Source organism: Taudactylus pleione, unplaced genomic scaffold (assembly GCF_031769625.1).
Source record: "Taudactylus pleione unplaced genomic scaffold, aTauple2 ptg000256l, whole genome shotgun sequence".
Lineage (NCBI taxonomy): Eukaryota > Metazoa > Chordata > Amphibia > Anura > Myobatrachidae > Taudactylus > Taudactylus pleione.
In genome coordinates this window covers 7,055,308-7,073,783 of record NW_028284658.1, presented here as the reverse complement: position 1 = coordinate 7,073,783, position 18,476 = coordinate 7,055,308, and positions in this window count along the sequence as shown.

Genomic DNA, 18,476 nt, shown 5'->3' with positions numbered 1-18,476 from the left:
ATATTCGTATATATATATATATATATATATATATATTGTATCTTTTAAGTCTATATACAAGTATAAAATTAATACCAGTGTCTTGTCTTTTCATTATAGTACAAGACCAAAGAGAGAACTTGTGGTACCTTCAGTATGTGTGTCCGGAAGCCTCAGTAGTTTTGGCAATAAGTCCTATTTCTATGCATTATATACCTGGTTTAGACGTTGAACGTAGACTTGCAACTGTTTGCATGAAAATTGCAGACCTACATGTATGCTGGCTGTATTTTGTGTTGCACATATCTTAACATACCCTAGCATATACAGGTAAATAAGTGTGACTATCAACATGGAAACTAGCATCAGGACTATAGACATAGGAGTAGGGTGGAGCCATGGCGCCGAGTAAATGCATGCTATGGTGATGAAGTGCACACGGGAAGGGGGTATGGCCAGAATGTTGGAGTACAGTAGGTTCATGTGAAAGGAAAAAGTAGTCAGATTGGGGCATGAAGGGTCAACTGGAAAAATTAATTTGTTGGGGTCCTTGAAACCGCGCAAAGGGAAGGTGTCTGGACAGTCCACGTAGGACATAAGCAGGCAGAGCAGGTTCAGGAGAGTCTTCGCTGATGAAAGCTGCCAAATCTTACTGCATGGTGCTAAGATTCGCTGGCTCTATAGGGAACAATTATTAAAATCAGATTTTGCACATGTCACTTCTGATCAGTAGCCAGTGGGAAGCCATTGACTTCAGCGAGCAGAAGAAGAAGGTGTGAGTGGCCTGAAAATAAAGTGAGCTGTGAGGGGCACACGGGAAAGCTTATAGATGGTAAAGTGATAGATCTATGGAGGTACATGTATTCAGACAGACACACAAATGGGGAGAAATAAAGGACGTGCACGATGAACAGGAATTAAAACACAAACTTAGAGAGAGACATATAGAGGGAGAAAGGCAAGGACACACACAAAGGATACACAGATCCTCACATACAAATGGTCAAAAAGGGGGGAGGTCATAGAGGCATACACATTTGGGGTACGAGAAGGGGGGTGCTGGAGTAGTGATAGAAAAAGCTAGTACTGCACACAACCCATTGCAATCCTCCTGAAATATGAAAAAACTTGCATTCCTTAAATATAGAATAATATAATAGCCACTAAAAATAATAATTAAAAAAAAATACAGCCTGATGAACTTACCATTGTTAGAAGCAGCCAGCTTCCTGCGATCAGTATGTGTCCCTCTAGTATGACAGCAGAGGGATGAGCAGCTGAAGAGGTGCCAAGGAAATGCAGGACGAGAGCAAAGCACTCGTGGATTTGGATAATGTAAAGGATAGAGGTACCTCCACAAATTAGTCTCGCTACAGCCTTTAGGGCTGGAATTCTTGGCTAGCTGCGGCCGTGTAGCAGCCTTGAGGGCTGGTAATCAATAATTAAAAAATATGTAAACCTATTTTGGTGCTCACCTAATTGTATAAAAAGGGATGTAGGGACAGGAGTGTATATATATATATGAAAATTATATTTATTTACAACTGATACACAATTGAGATGAAATAAAAGGTGGAGATCAATAAAAAATTACACAATGAATACATTTAAATACAGTTAAGACATTATAACGACCTGAAATTAATTAAGACCTTGTAAACATTCATATCATGAAGAATCAGAATCAATTAAGACCTTGTAAAAATATATGAATGGTTCATATCATGACTAATAAGAATCAGTTAAGCCCTTGTAAAAATATATATAAATAGTACATATCATGAATGATAAGAATCAATAATAATGTCCGTAGCAGCTGCGGCAGATAAAAAAGGTTCTCCTTTTGAAAACAGACATTTGCTCTTGTAAGACCGTGTCTCCTGTATTTAGTAGTTATCCGGAGATTGTTACATAGTATCCAGTTGGTAATGTAGCAAGGTCTTAGCAGTTGTATCTAATTTTGGTTATATCCTGGTACTGTGGTGTAGCTGAAATAGATTAGGTTAAATCCCTCCCATACAGTATGTCCAGGGCTACGCATGAGGTAATTTTTGGTGCGATCTTACCGGTAAGTAGGTGGCTGTGTTGGTCCGGTATGGTGAGTATACAGGCAGGCTGCTGGAGAGCTCTCCTGGTCCTCGTTGCTGATGAGCTCTTCTCAGCAGCGGTGTCCTAGTCTTCCCGCGCCGTCCATACTTTACACTGTGATCGGAAACGTGGTGTTCTTCATCTGCATCCTCCAGTCATCTGGGTGGGTGGTGTCCCCAGTGCGTTTCACACGTTAGTGACGTACATGCTTTGTCAGGGACTCTGGACCTCATTCAGAGTCGGTCGTAGCGGCCGCACGGTCGTACGGGCTACGACCGCAAAATCCGATCGTACGGCAGGATCGTAAACAAAGTGACGCCCATTCGTTAGCATTGCATCTCCTCTAGCTACCGACTGATCTGATTGAACGACCGAGACAATCGTAGTCAGGCGCTGTCAGTCGCTGTATGCTAATTATGTTCTGATGTTTGCGGCCGTATGTGTTGTATTGATGGTCACATGTCATGTTTACCTGGACTATCGATCAGCTTGTTATTAGCTTGTTGTCAGTTATCTAATTAAGATTGTTTAACTCTTGCTGTTCTTTTTTTCCAGTTTTGTCATGTGTCAATAAATTTTATTGTTTTTTTCGTGGGTGTTTTCTCTTTTTTTTTCTAAATTTCCAAAACAAAGTAATGTTTATTATCTGTGAATGTACGTTTGCTAATTGTGTTAACTTTAAAAATGCATGTGCATTTTGCGTTAGGATCATTTGCACTCTTATGTTTGCAATTGCACACTGCGTGTTTTATCCAATCAAATCTGACCTGATTTTTCGGGTCACATGCTTAAAGGATTGGTCAATAGAGGTTTTTTTTTTAGGAAACTGAGTAAATATTTTAGCCAATCATATTTATTTTACCCCATGTATATTTCATATTTTCGGTAAAATCGGCCATTGCCATCATGAGAGCCGCGGCCTTTACTCGTCGGGAATTGTTGATCCTGGTTCAGATCATGGACAGGCAGATTACGACCGCCCAGCCTCCTATTTCAAACCGCATAAAGCGGGCGGCCTATGCGGAGGTGAGGCGAGCCCTTGAAAAGTGCGGGATACAGGCGCAATATAGTGCAACTAGAGAGGCGGTGGTCGGATCTGCACTGCCGGGTCACCTGTCCTTTTGCGGAATTTGCGGGCGCGACTACGCAGACGTAAGTATGCGTTTGTACAAATGTTATAATTAGTGGACTGTTAAAAATGTATGTTCCTTTTCCAATTCTTTTAGTCAATGTAAAAAAACCCTCCTGTATGTTGTCCCTATTGTCCTGAATGTGTAAAGTGTACTTGTATTGTGTAGCCGAAATTGAGAACTAAACTTTTTTTTTTTAATATCTTTAAATTTTAGAAACACAGCGGAGACAGAGAAGGGCCAGAAGATTTGGAGGAAATGCAGGTCCCAACCTGCAGCCCTCACCCTCACCTTCCCCATCCGCTCAACCCAGCCCTCCCTCCCCACCACCATACTCCCCCAGTAACCCTCCCTCCCTCTTCCAATCCTCCCCGAGTATTCCTCCCTCCCCTGCCCACTCATCCCAAATATCCACTCCCGTGCCCGAGTCCACATCCCAAATATCCCCTCCCTTTGATGTTTGCAACTCCATTTCCCCTCCCACCATTCCCCCAACTCCAAATTACTCCCCATCTCCTGCACCATCTACATCGGGGGTTTTGCTACAACGCTCTGATGGTATGTATTTTGTAATATTTATTTTTTTTGGTGTTGTTGTTATCCATGTTTTTTTAAACATTTTTGGGTGTTGTTTTTTTTTTTAAAATTTCAGTATGGGTGTCAAAATCATTGCGCAGTAATGCTGTTATTCAATATTTCGTGCTTATGTTTTGTGCCTGGGCCTTTTTTTTTTTTTGGGGGAGCCCAAAAATTTATGCCTTTTGGAGTTTACGAAATGCTTTTCTATTGGTGTAAAAAATGATTACATTTGGATTAGTATTTTATATTTAAATAAAACATGTCACAGAACTTGGGGAGATGATAGGAAACAGACTACCCTTGTTAATGTTGTGTACACTGTGTTTAAAATGTACTAAGATGTAACTTCATTAGGAAAAGTTATGTTTGCCATAGCAAACAAACACATTGTATTTTTGGATTATCAAGAACATTCTAGAAGTGAATACGTGCATTGTGTTTTAAGGATATGGCCATCATGACTTAAGAATACACCTCCCATTTTTTTTAACAACATCATAGGGGCTTTTTGCTTATGCCACATAGTTAGGGTTTCCAATTGTTTTTACACCATAAAAGTATCAAGCTATTAATAATGTTGTGTGGATGAAACTTTCAAACACACCCTAACATCATTGTGTTTTCCCACTTTTTGGGACATTGATTAATGTTTAATGTTCAAATGTTGGTAATTTTTAAGAAGTTTTTAACCTACAAATACATGTTTCTGTCCACAGATCTAACCGACATCATGGTGCAAATTAGGGAGGAGCTGAGAAGAACAAGTGGCCATTTATTGGAGGCCTACTGCTGCCTCCAGCGTATTGTGGGGAGTTTGGAGCATTTATAGTGTTTTTTTCATCTTTGTACATTCAAAAATTTATTACATTACAGTAAAGTTTTTGTTGCAAAAACATTTGTCCTCTTTTATTTTCAAAATTAAAGGGTGTAATTCAGCATTTCAAACATTTGTGAACAAAGCTGGGTGCCTTTCCATAGTGTAACAAATTCAAAAATGTTTTTGGAAACCTTAAGAACATTTGCAGTAATGTTGTTTAAAAGTTTTGTTTGGGTTTGGCCTACATTATCCACCTCAAAATGGCTTTCCTAAAAAAAAATCACAACAAACATTTTTTTTTTGGAAATTTTTTTATTAACTAACAAACATGTTGCCAACATGCTTTTACTCGTAAAAAGCATTTCATCACAGAATCACACATAAAAAATGTCCACAGGGTTTTTCCAAATAAAATATCTGGCTTACTCAGACATAAACAACAATAGTAAAAAACAAACAGAAAATTTTGACTAAAAAATAAAAAATAATAAGAGAAAAGGCAAATTAACTAAACATGTTGGGGTATATCCGGTCAAAATGTGTTAGTTGTCCAAAAACAGTACAGGGTATTGCCAACGGGTTCCATTAGTTTTGCAGTTTTGGAAAGTGTTTTGATTTTGGTGAAAGAAAAAGAAAACCAAAAATTAGGTACACCTTAAAATAAATTTGCTCTAAGTGTAAAAAACAAACTAAATGTAAAAATTATTACCTAAAAAATCGAGAAACAACAGATTTGCATCTGGCCTCCCCCGACAGCATCACAACACCTTCCTCCGGGGGGCCATCCTCTGGCAAGGCATCCTCTGGCTGCATGGGTACTCGACTCCTTATTGCAATGTTGTGTAAAATCCCACACAGGACCACAATGCGAGAAACCATATCCGGTGAGTACATGAGGGCACCACCAGAGTGATGGAGACACTGGAACCAGCCCTTTAAAAGGCCGATACAGTGCTCCACCACCTACCTGGTGGCAGTAAACGCAGCATTATATTGAGTTTGGGGCCCTGGTGTGGGATTCAAATAAGGAGTCAGCAGCCAGGGCATGCAAGGATATCCACTGTCACCTGATGGAAATGGAACACCAAAAGATACATAAATTGACCATGAAAACATGTTTACACTATTACTATAGGTACATCCTTGATTTATACTTACCAAGAAGCCACGCATCACCAGCTTGCAGTGTGCTTAATTTTAGCCAAATCCTTGAATGCTGGTTCTAGTACGCATCATGGCTGCAGCCTGGAAATTTGGCATTCAGGGAGAGGATCTGGAGGGAGGCATCACATAGCACCATTACATTTAGCGAATGGAAATGTTTATGGTTCCTATATATTTGTTCCCTGCATGCAGGGGGCTGAAGTGCTATGTGAGTGCCATCCACTACCCCTATGACATGTGGAAAGCCTGCAATCTCAAAAAACTTCTGCTTTACCACATCAAGGGCTTCCATATCCAAAGGCATACTAATAAAATGTGCTATATGATTAAAGAATGCATCTAGCACATGCCTCAGGATCCGTGAAAATGAGGGCTGGGAGAGTCCACCCACCAGCCCCACAGTGGTTTGGAAGGACCCTGAGGTGCAGAAATGTAACACCGCCAACAACTGTGTAAGTAGTGAGATTGCTGTTGGAATGTGAATCTGACTTTCTGGATCATTCTTTATTATTGAAAGAGTGTCTAGGATAATATTTGGAGGCAGGCGATAAGTGGTTACAACCACATCATCAGGCATTCCAAAAAGGGTGACACGTGTTCTATATATCTTGGCCCTTGCACACTTCCTATGCCTACCCCCAGGAGGAGGCTGAGGAAGGTTGGTGGGGGGAAACATGGCCACTATTAGCTGGCCCACTGCTCTGTAAATTTTAAAAAACAAAAAATTAAGTTTTTGAGAATGATTTTTGAATATTTGCCCCAAAATACTTAGCTTTGTAATAATGGTTCATATTCTTACAGGGTCGGGCAGTGCCATCTTCAGGAATCCCTACAGGTGTATTTGGTGTATGGTTTTTTTGGGGGGGAAGAAAAAGAAAATAATATTATATTTTTAAAAACCACTATTACTACTATTATTGTTAAAACAAACCTTAACTTTTAAAATGGGCAAAAATAAATTTTTAAAACTTTATTATTGTTTTTTCAAAATATTTTAAAACTGCATTATTAAATGTTAAAAAAACTGCAAAAAACACTTCAGAATTAAAATAAACAAACTTTTAGATTTGTATAAATAGACACTTACCTGATTCAAGTACAAAATGGACTGATAAACACCTTAAAAAATGAAAAAAAAAACCATGAACATTTTTTTTAGAATAATGTACTTTTTTGGGGTTTGTATAACAAAAAAAAACTTGCAGTAGGCTGGCATACTTACTGGAGTCTTCAAATAACGTTGGTTTTTTGATCCTCCAAAAGCACGGCCACCCAAACACACCAAGTAACTGGGTTTGGGAAATGTATGCCCCAAACGAAATTAGAAATAAAAAACCAACAACCCAATCAAAAAAAAAAAAAAAACCACTACCCAAAATAAAATTAAAAATATCAAACCACCACCCAAACCAAAAAAAAAAACACCCAAAAAATAAGAAAGAAAAAACAACCACCCAAAAAAAATGAAAACAAAAACCACCACCCAAAATAAAATTAAATACATCAAACCACCACCCAAACCCAAAAATAAACAAAAAAACAACCAAAAAATAAGAAAGAAAAAAAACACCCAAATAAATAAAAAAAATAAAAACACCCCCAAAAAACGAAAAAAACACTCAAACAACACACACAAGCACCACTCAAACACAAAAGAACCACTCAAACAACACACACAAGCACCACTCAAACAACACACAAAAGTACCACTCAAACAAGACAAAAGTACCACTCAGACAACACACAAAAGCACCACTCAAACAACACACACAAGCACCACTCAAACAACACACACAAGCACCACTCAAACAACACACACAAGCACCACTCAAACAACACACAAAAGCACCACTCAAACAACACACAAGAACTACTCAAACAACACACAAGCACCACTCAAACAACTCCAAACAATGTAACCACTAGCAATCCCTTCCTGCACCACAAATCACTCCAACTACAACCCACAAGTAAGGGAACATTTGGCTTTGCCTTAAATAAGGAAAAAAAAACACAATTATTGATTCATGCAGGCAAGGTGTGCATTGTACTTAGGCAAATAGGGATGCACGGGTAACCAATCCATGGATGCGCTCACATCTAGCCCAACCCACACAGTGATTATGGAATGCAGGCAAGGTGTGCATTATACGTAGGCAAATAGAGCTGCATGGGTAACCAATCCAGGGATGCGCTCACATCTAGCCCAACCCACGCAGTGATTACGGAATGCAGGCAAGGTGTGCATTATACGTAGGCAAATAGGGATGCACAGGTAACCAATCCAGGGATGCGCTCACATCTAGCCCAACCCACGCAGTGATTGCAGAATGCAGGCAAGGTGTGCATTATACGTAGGCAAATAGGGATGCATGGTAACCAATCCAGGGATGCGCTCACATCTAGCCCAACCCACGCAGTAATTACGGAATGCAGGCAAGGTGTGCATTATACGTAGGCAAATAGGGATGCACGGGTAACCAATCCAGGGATGCGCTCACATCTAGCCCAACCCACGCAGTGGTTACGGAATGCAGGCAAGGTGTACATTATACGTAGGCAAATAGGGATGCACGGGTAACCAATCCAGGGATGCGCTCACATCTATAAAAAAGTCTGCACAAGCAGTATTCTTCATGCTCTCTCACATGTTTGTAAAATGTCAAGCGAGGAGCATGGTGAGCAGAGGCCAACTGAGGCAGGTAAGTGCGAATCACATTTTTTTAAAAACACAAGAACAGTACATATTTCCAAAAATATCCTTTTTTAATTTTATCCAATTTTTAAAATGTTGTAGGTGCTGGGAATCCAATTCCACCACTAGAGGAGGATGAGGCGGGCCGAAGCAGGCCCAGACCAAGAAACCCTCCGTTTACACTGATCGAGCTTGAGACATTGGTGACCATGACAATGGATAATCTTGTCCATGCCCCAAGAAATATGGGGGCTGGAGCCAAAGACAGGATTTGGGAGGAGATATCCGGGGCTGTTAATGCTGTGGGGACAACCCACAGAACCACGAAAGTCGTTAAAAAACGGTAAGAAAATGATATTGTGAGTGTACTTTAAAAAACTAACCCTTAAAAAATGCCAAATCACATTGCCAGCTGGACTGATTTCAAGTACCAACTGAAGAGGAAGCTACGGAGTAGGGTGGACCATGCTGCGGGGACAGGTGGTGGTCCCATCCCTGAGGAGCTGGCCTTGACGAGGTTGGAGATGTTGGCTCAGGGATGTGTGACGGAAGAGGAGATAGTCGGCGTGTCCACTATGGACACTGACATGGCCGACTTCAACGCTCCACATGTGCAAGAATGTAAATATTTTTAAGACTCAAAAAAGTATAAAGCTAAAACGTGTATGCGTTTTTTTAAGAAAAATACAAATGTTTTTTTTCTTTTTTTCCCAGACTCAGAGGAGGTAGTGCCTGCTACTGAGGTCAGGTCTGGGACAAGCACAGATGGAGACTCTGCATGGGAGGATCCAAGTACTCCATCTGGGGACCCTGTGGAGTCTACTCCAGGGCAACCATCAGACCGAGCAGTGCCTCTCCTCACTAGATTGGTCTCCCAAACTCAGGAGAACAGATGTGTTCTTCTGAGGATGGAGACCACTCTGGTGAGGGTGGCGGTGGCCCTGGAGACCATTGCTGGGGGCTTTGATCGTTGGGCCAATACCCAGGAGCAGGCAAACCCACCTGCCATGATGGAGCGAGACTCCCTTCCTCCCAGGACCACCACCTCTGGCAGCCCAACAGCCACCCCCGCAAGTATGGAGAGCCCTGTGCCTAGGCCAGAGGAAATCCCATCTGCCTCTGGCCAGACCAGTCAGCGTGTTACACGCCAGTCGGCTGTCCGTAGCTTACCTCTAACTCCGAGCCGGCCAAAATGACGAAAGTAGCCCTGGATATCTCCTCCCTCACCTGTTGTCCAGTCCCCATATTTCTTGTCACCAATGTCTCAAGCTCTTTTTATTTTAAATTATTTATTCTGAATTGTGTTTTTTTTTTTCATTATTTTAATTATATGCAAATGTTGCCCTAACAATTGTTAGTTAAATTGTGCTGAAAGGCGAATTTTAAAAAAATAAAAAAAATGTAAGCAAAATGTCTATATTTAACTATATCAATGTATACAAGGTTTAAAAAGTATGGTATCTGAAAAGGCGGCTACCCAAAACACATTGCTAGATGTTTTAAAAACTGTTTTTAAAAAATAAGTTTAAAAAGCACACAGAAACATTTGTGTTACGAATTCCCTAATGCACACGCAAGTGAAATCAGTTACAAGGTAATTAGCAGTGTTAATAGTTACAATGCACCAATCTTAGCTGCTTGGTTTGTGTGGTTCCAATTAGAAACATCGCAAGTAACATCGGATTAACGATTGTACTGTTGTGGCTTACGGACGCTTCTTGCCTACCTTAGCCTGGACGATCATCCTGTTCGTAGAGTGACGTTGTCATGCATCCGCAATTCTTGGTCGTACGAAGCAGATAATTTATGCACTCCCCTAAAACGCCTGGAAACGCTGAAGAACGCCTCCGTTTGCAGACCACCACCCCCGTATACTCCCACAAACGGACTTTCCTGTCAATCAACTTTAGCAATCCACTTCCATGTCGGAAGCCCTACGACCGACAGTATTTTTCATCGGTAGAGCTCGTACGCACATGCGCACAGCTAGCCGTGCGCAGGCGCAGAAAGAAAAACATCGGATGCGTACGACCGTGCGGCCGTTACGACCGACTCTGAATGATGTCCTCTGTACTTAGTCTGTGTTCCAAGGGTATTTATAAAGGAGCTGGTAAACCTTGACTAGTTGTGACCTGTGGGCCGTAGAGCAAGATGCGGCTTTTGGGCCGTGAAGCAGCCGTGTGGGCTGGTAAGTCTTGGCTAGTTGTGGCCTGTGGGCCGTAGAACAAGATGCGGACTTTGGGCCGTGAAGCAGCTTTGTGGGCTGGTAAGCCTTGGCAAGTTGTGGCCTGTGGGCCGTAGAAAAAGATGCGGCCTTTGGGCCATGAAGCAACCTTGTAGGCTGGTTGTCGCTGATGTGTGACTTGTGCCACCGGGTTGACACAAGCAGCAGTACGCTTGATTGCATACTCTGGACACTGGAGTGCGGCCTGTGCCGCTGGGTTGACACAAGCGCCAGCATGCTGGATTGCATACTCTGGACGCTGGAGTGCGGTCTGTGCCGCTGGGTTGACACAAGCGGCAGTACGCTGGAGTGCATACTCTGGATGCTGGAGTGCGGGCTGTGCTGCCGGGTTGACACAAACGGCAGTACACTGGAGTGCGGTCTCTGCCGCCTGGATGAAATAAATGACAAGAATAACTAAGCTGACAGGAAAACTGGGTACTCGACTGAAAACAGGAGACTAAGCCAGAACCGGAAACACGTGAAAACGCTATCACCGGCATCAGAGCAGCCTACGCACCAGCAAGAAATAGCCACAGGAGCCAATCCGTATTGGACCAGGGATGATGTACAACTGGTAGGAGGAGTTCAGCGAACGATTGCACAGGGTTCGCCTCGCCCTGCGTTCGCAGCGCGGCAGCTTGTGACAGACAAGAGGTGACCATCAGGGTGTGCAACCTTTTAAATCGGAAGATCTGCACCCATTTTGTTATCAGCGTGCAGGCACATATTTCTTTATGTTGCCCCTGCCCCAAAGTAATATGGGCCCCATACCAGCTGCTAACGCCTGGAGCATCTTCTCCAACCACGCTAAATGCCTGCCTTTAGAACAAACAAAGATATGCATCCTAAAAGGCTTATTTAAATTTGGAACATATTTGTAACTTAAATTTGAATGCCCCATCTCCCCAAGTATACTTGCCTACTCTCCCAGGTCATCGGGAAGGCTCCCAATTCCCAGGTGGCTCTGCCGGACACCTGGAAAAGGGGCAAGTATCCTGAGTGAAGTGGGCAGTCCAGACAACAAATGATGAAATTTGCTCTGTATTGAATAACCATGGACCAGTCGCCTGCTTCACGATGCTGGTAATCATTGCATTTTGTAGTGGGGGCAGAGTCACAATCACGCCTCCATGTGCTGCTCACTTTGCCACACCTCCGGCATAGAATGTTCCCAAGCGCAACTATAAGATGTACTTCACTCTGGGGGCGATTCAGCTTAGATTGGAATTGCAAAGCTGCACACAGGCAGCTTTGCTACTCCCTCCTTGCTAATATGAAAATGCCGCAAGAGGTGTATGACACCCCCTGCCGCATTTTCGATCCCAGCATTGTGACCTCCCGTACACACAGCACGATGCCCCAATATATCTGCAGATATATTGGGCATCAGCTGTGCAGCACAGCCAACGCAATATGTCTGTGAACGACGTAGTTCACACACATATCGCTGGTACACCCTGGCCGACGCACACAACATATACTGACCAATATGTCTGCCAGTGTGTACCCAGCATTAAAAGCATTTTAGGCAACAAAAAGATCCCCGACGCTAAGTTGCATGGGACCTTGCGGCACACTCACGCCGGGAATGTTGCGCTGCGTGGCGTATTGAAGCTAGATGAGCAAGGACACAGCTGTATGGGAGCAAATGACAATCGGTTGTTTACCTTCAATCGCCGTAAAACAGATACATTTATCTTTCAGATAAGTTGATTAAATCAAACAGATTTAACAAACTTCTCAGAATGACCGTTTTCGTTCACTTTCTGACATTTGGGAGCAAACAGCCGATTGTCGTTTGCTCCCACACACTACCAGATTTTAATACCAACCAACCATCTTGTTGGCTGCTTGGAATCTTTAGGTGTGTGGCCAGCTTTATATATGTTAAGTGCTTTTTTGTGGTTTTACTCATGGGTACGCAGAACCAGCACCCTTTTTGGGTCTCATTTTTAATTCTTAAAACTGGTTACAGAAATAGGACACAATCAGAATAAAATAAGTATCTGCACAGGTATCCAGAGTGGAAGCTACTATAAATTCTGTATCAACTAGTAACGTTAGGTGAGTATCAGAACATTCTCCTTGTTTCCTTTTTTAAAGTCTGTTATTTGGGATTAAACAGTCTGGCCAGTTGTGTAAAAAGAGAAATGATTTCCTGCATAAAAATCAACCACTTATTTGTCTTGTTTTTTTTCTTTGTGCTTTTTAGTTGTGTAAAAAGCTGTAGTGGTGATCTGTTGCAGTTTCTTTCCTAGTGCTTATGTTGTTTAATAGAGCTCAAATCTGTCCTTAGGCATCACCACCAGTTCAGTGTTTGAGATTGTTTTGTTCTGAAGCACATGTGCATATACAAAGCTGTATGGAATCTCTAAATATCAGTGGTACACTAACTTTAGAAAGCGCCCATACATTTGCTGAATGCAACTCACAGCGGAAGTTATATAAGACTAAGGGGTATATTAACTAAAGTGCCGGTTTTTAGAAGTGGAGATGTTGCCCTAGGGTGTATCTAGGGATCCAAGCGCCCCTGGCAATGTAATGGACTGGCGCCCCCCCATGCAGTGCCCCCAGTAGTAACCCTCCAGTAGCAATCCCCCTATGCTGCATTGCCCCCATTAGTAGCCCCCCCCTATACAGTGCCCCCAGTAGTAGTCCCCCCTATACAGTGCCACCAGTAGTGGCCACCCCCTTAAATTACCTCCAGTAGTGGCCACCCCCTTAAATTAACCCCAGTAATGGCCACCCCTGTACAGTGCCCCCAGTAGTGACCACCCCTATACAGTGCCCCCAGTAGTGGCCACCCCCTATTTCAGTGCCCCCCCTACACACACACACAAAGAAAAAAAAAACTTACCTGATCCTCGCTCCTGACGCGACCGCCGTTGTCCGCTCAGTCCCGCCCGCTCTTCTCCTGCATGGGAGAGACATCATACGTCATGACATCTCTCCCATCACATGCTGCAGAGAGAGCCAGAAGACGGAGCTCATTAGTGAGCTCCAGCCAGCTCCCTCCGCGAACGATGGAGCAGCAAATGAGAGTCTGTCTGACTCTCATTAGCTTGCTGCTATTACAAACACACAGCCGCCGCTGGCGGCTGCATGTTTGTAAACTGTGTAGGGCAGACCGCTCTCACTGCGGTCTGCCCTACACTTGTGGGGCCGAGGGACTTGTCCACCCCTTGGCTACTGGTGGCACTGCCGGGTGGCGCCCCCCCCTTTGGTCGGCGCCCCTGGGGAGTGCCATCCTGGCCAATGGGTAGATACGCCCCTGATGTTGCCCATAGAAACCAATCAGATTCTACTTAACATTTATCTTGCACCTTCTAGAAGACAATAGCTAGAATCTGATTGGTTGCTATGGGCAACATTTCCACTTCTAAAAACCTGCACTTTAGTAAATACACCCCTAAATGTTCTCTATGAAGAGAAGGATGTATAAGACTAGATGACTGCAAGAAAATTAGAACATATGTGTTTTGTTGTTGTCAATGCCATTTAGAGTTTTCTGTGTGTACTACTTCATAGAAAACAATTAGTTCCATTTGACTTGGTCTAATGTGTGTTCAGCAAGCATCAGAACACAACTCAATGTTTTAAATTACCAAAGATGTTTTAAAAGCTGAGTTAAGCCTTAAAGACTGTGACCCGGGGACATAGGTCACAGAGCTCTGCAATAAGGGACACTAAACTTGTGAAACTAAATAAAAGGAGCAAAATGTTTCTAAAAAAAATGGTTCAGGATATAAAAAAATGATGCCTTACCATCAGTAATACAAGCTTTGAAGATAGCAAGGTGTATTATAATTTGGTACTGTTTCTGCTTTTATAGTTTTATTCTCCATACATATTTGTTGAACTATTATTTTATATGATAAAAAACATGGCATGCTATAGCGACAAAATCTTTCTTTCAGTGCTGGAGAAATAGAAAATAAGATTCTACAAAGCCACATGGGAACCAGTGCAGCCAAGCTGTATTTTCATAAGCACGCTCTATTAAAGGGGAGATGTGGTCAAGCAACCCAAATTAATGGATATTTAGGATTTATGGCTTCACATCTCAGACAATATTTACTTGCTATTTAGGATGAATAGACGCAGCTGGTAGTGGTTTTAAAAACCAGGTACCAGCCCAATAGGTATTGTCAGAGAGAGTGCCAGCTGCCCCCGCACCCAGGCAGGGCTCAGCCTCTTGGTTTGGGAGTTGTCAGTGTTCCAGAGCTGGGCTGCGGCCTAGCTGTGTGTGGGCCCGGGTGGTTTGGAAAAATTCAAAGAGACCTCAGGAGGAAGTGAGAGCTCATAAGGTCGGTGGGAAGAGACATTTTGCCTGATCCCTGGCACTGCCAAGTATTATTGTATTGGGGTTTAGATGTTATTATTTTTAAAGGAGTTTATTTTTTCCTCACCCCAGTGTGGAAATTCATGAAAAGTATTGAGGTGAGTAAAGGTCATATGCTAATAGAGGTCTGAGTCTCATAAAATAGATCTAAATGAGAAGGACACTAGTTCCTTCTGCTGTTTCAATACTTCCATGCAGAAGCAAAGAGACAGGTTTAGCAGGTTAAAGGGTCAGTCCTGTGTTGGAAAAATGTGACCAGTTCTAAAATCAAAGGTTAAACATTAATGTGAATACAATGATCATTTTTACTTGTATTGCCTTTTGTATGAAAGACACTGGCAAAAAGGGCCTGTCCCTAGAAGCTTACAATCTCAAGGTCTGAAATTTAACAAGTTTTGAACAAGGGCCTTACTACTGTACTTAAGGAAAGTGGTTATAAAATGCAGACTATCCCTCCTGACACAGTTATGTAATATTACTTCCCGGTGTTAGTTCTAGGATTGTGTGGGCGGTTATAATGATTCCTGGAATAATGTGGGAAGCAACTTTCCTCCACCTATGGGTTTCTTAATAGGCTGCTTTCTGAGCCGTAGCCTGGCAGAGACGTGCTTATGTGGCAGCCACATAATAGCCCTCCCATGTTGGCAGCTGCAGTGTGTTCGTAAAGAGTGGTTATCCCCTGGCAGTATGAAAAGGTTCTGGAACACAAGCTTTTTATACATAGTGAGAGTCTTATTTTGCTATGTAAATCACATGCATACTCCTCACTCACTGTGCCTGGGAGACCCTATCACATAGTAGGTGTAAGAATCAGCTCAATCTTTTCAGTCACTTCATTACATCATAACTTAAATACAGAGCACATCATGTACAGTAGCAGCACCATTTTAGAGGTCCAAAATGGCAGACATAGAGAATACTGTTCATTATCAGATCTCATTCCAGATCCAGAGAAAACATTTTCTTCAATACTACATTTTAAACATATTCAATATAAACCAAAACATAAAATGCAGTTTTGAGTGGAAGGTCTACATCTTGTTGCCCACCACTAAGCAAATAGATCACTGGTGGGACAAACAAGAGGTCGCCAGACCCCAGATAAGTGACCTTTCGGAATAGGATTTTACTTAGGAAATGCCACCCAAGACATAAATATTACGTGAATTATATCCTGTAAGGTAAACACTGAAAATGCATATTGTAGAGAGTACATGTGAGGCTTAGGCAAATATTTATTAAAGAAAATGTGCTGGATATCCCTCAAAAACACCCATTTTCGGGGAGTACTCACAAATATCAAGCATGCCCAGGATTTAACATGGGCTCACCATTTCTGAGTGACTGCCATGCTGTCAGATTTACCAAGCTCCATGTCGCAACTCTCAGGTAGATAATGGATGCAACCCGTATTTGTTGATTGGCGAGACCTATTTCTGAGGCGCAGAGTCTAATGTGCCGGCGGTATTCACCAGGGACCCCCGCCAGAAAGTACGGACTTGGCTGCGTCCGACACACAGGTCGCAGCCCTCAAACAGGTTCCCTTATATAGGTGCTGGTGAATTCTGGATGAAGTGAAGAAGAATATCAGAGTAGTCAACAGGCCAGGTAAGAACAAAATGGACAATATGGTACCAGGGAGCAGATGTATGCAGGTCACGGAGGATAGCCAAGGTCAGAACCAGATTACCAAATGCAGTACCAGGGATCAGACAAACACGGGTCATAAACAAAGCCAAGGTCAGGATCAGATAGCCAATATATGCAGGAACGCTGGAGTAAGGTAATTGAGCCTATACTCTGGCACCTGTCTGCTGCCAGCAACTCCCTCTTATGGGGAGGAGTTCAAATCCCGCACCAAACGTGACTTCACGTTTGGCCTGCCTGTCCCTTTAAATCTTCCTGCAGGTCAGCGCGTGCACTCCTAGGGGAGCCGCGTCCATCAGCACTTTGCAGCTGCACAGCGAGGGGGCCCGGGAACAGACACAGCAGCGGGCGCCGGAGACTCCCCGCCGGCTGTGATTACAGTGCTGCCGGACCCGGTAAGTAACAACTGGAGTCTGGCGCACTGTGACACTCCATAATGCAAACAATTTCGGAGCTTGACCCTGGCAGCTAACACCATCTGATAATGGCGTTAGCCTTAAGTAGTTTATGGGCTACTATAACGCAATAGTTCCGACAAGGATCCTACATACTGTAGGTAGGAAAAGCCACATGCAAGAAAAAGCGTGCTTACATGTATATGCAGTCAGACACATCTTGCGATGCAAATAACTTAGAGTGGTACTGTATTTATTTACACCAGGTGCTAGTGTATGCCAAAGGAAAGTGAAGGCTTATGTGTTATTAATTAATGCAGTGGAATTACTTCTTTCATACACAACCTAATAATGTTATTATAAAATGTTTTCATTCATTATTAGAAATTGTACAAATAGGGTAATGAAGTTCTCGTTATTCAAGAAAGAATAATCTAATCTTAATAAAAAATATTTACTACTGTATATGTATGTACTGTATCTATAAATATTATATTGTAAAAAAATCATCCAATTTTTTATCACTTTAAATATTGCAGCTTACCATATGGAAATAAAAATCAACTAATGCAAATGGATGAATGCTAACTAATTTAATGAAATGTTGAACATACAGTAAACACAGACAACACACAAATTATCCCCAATCACATTGATTCAATTCACACACCATCTATCAGCAAAGGGAGCTCCCCTTTATAAACCTGCAAAGGACTATACAGAATGGCACACTACTCCCAGAAGAAGGCTTTTCAAAAGCTGAAATGCATTGGTGAACATTAAACATTCGTAATACTGGCTTCAGGAGACTCCAGTCTTTAATACATTTACCACGGGACAGAATTACTCAAGCCGCGACCACGTGATCATACCCGGAAGTCGTGGGCAGAAGCAGACACCAGTAAGACACGAGCCGGCGAGAAGCAGGAACGGTGAGCTGATGGATCCATGAAGGTAAGTGTATCTCATACTGGAGGGGGTACGTGGCATCTGGTTCAGAAAGCCACAACCGCACACCCCCACCACAGGCAGTAGTTCTCCACCGTAGTCGCATATATGCCTACCCTCCCGGTTTTCGCAGGAGGCTCCCGATTTTTCGGGTAACCCCCCGCACCCCCGGAAGGGTAGGCATTTCTCCCGCATTCTGCCCACGTCCTAGTGAAGCGGGCAGAATGAGGAGAATACCCGCGATGATCGCGGGTCTCCGTGAAGGGGGCGGGGCTTAAGATGTGATTCTGCATGAATCACAGCATTTGGCCCCGCCCCCTATGTAAATTTTACCCAATCACGGCAGTTTTGCCACGAGGGGGCGGGGCTTAATGACGTGATTCGTTAGGCCCCGCCCCCATCGGCCCCCTGCTGCTTCTCTTACCCGGGCTTCTCCCGGGAAGAGATTCTAAAAGGTAGGTAAGT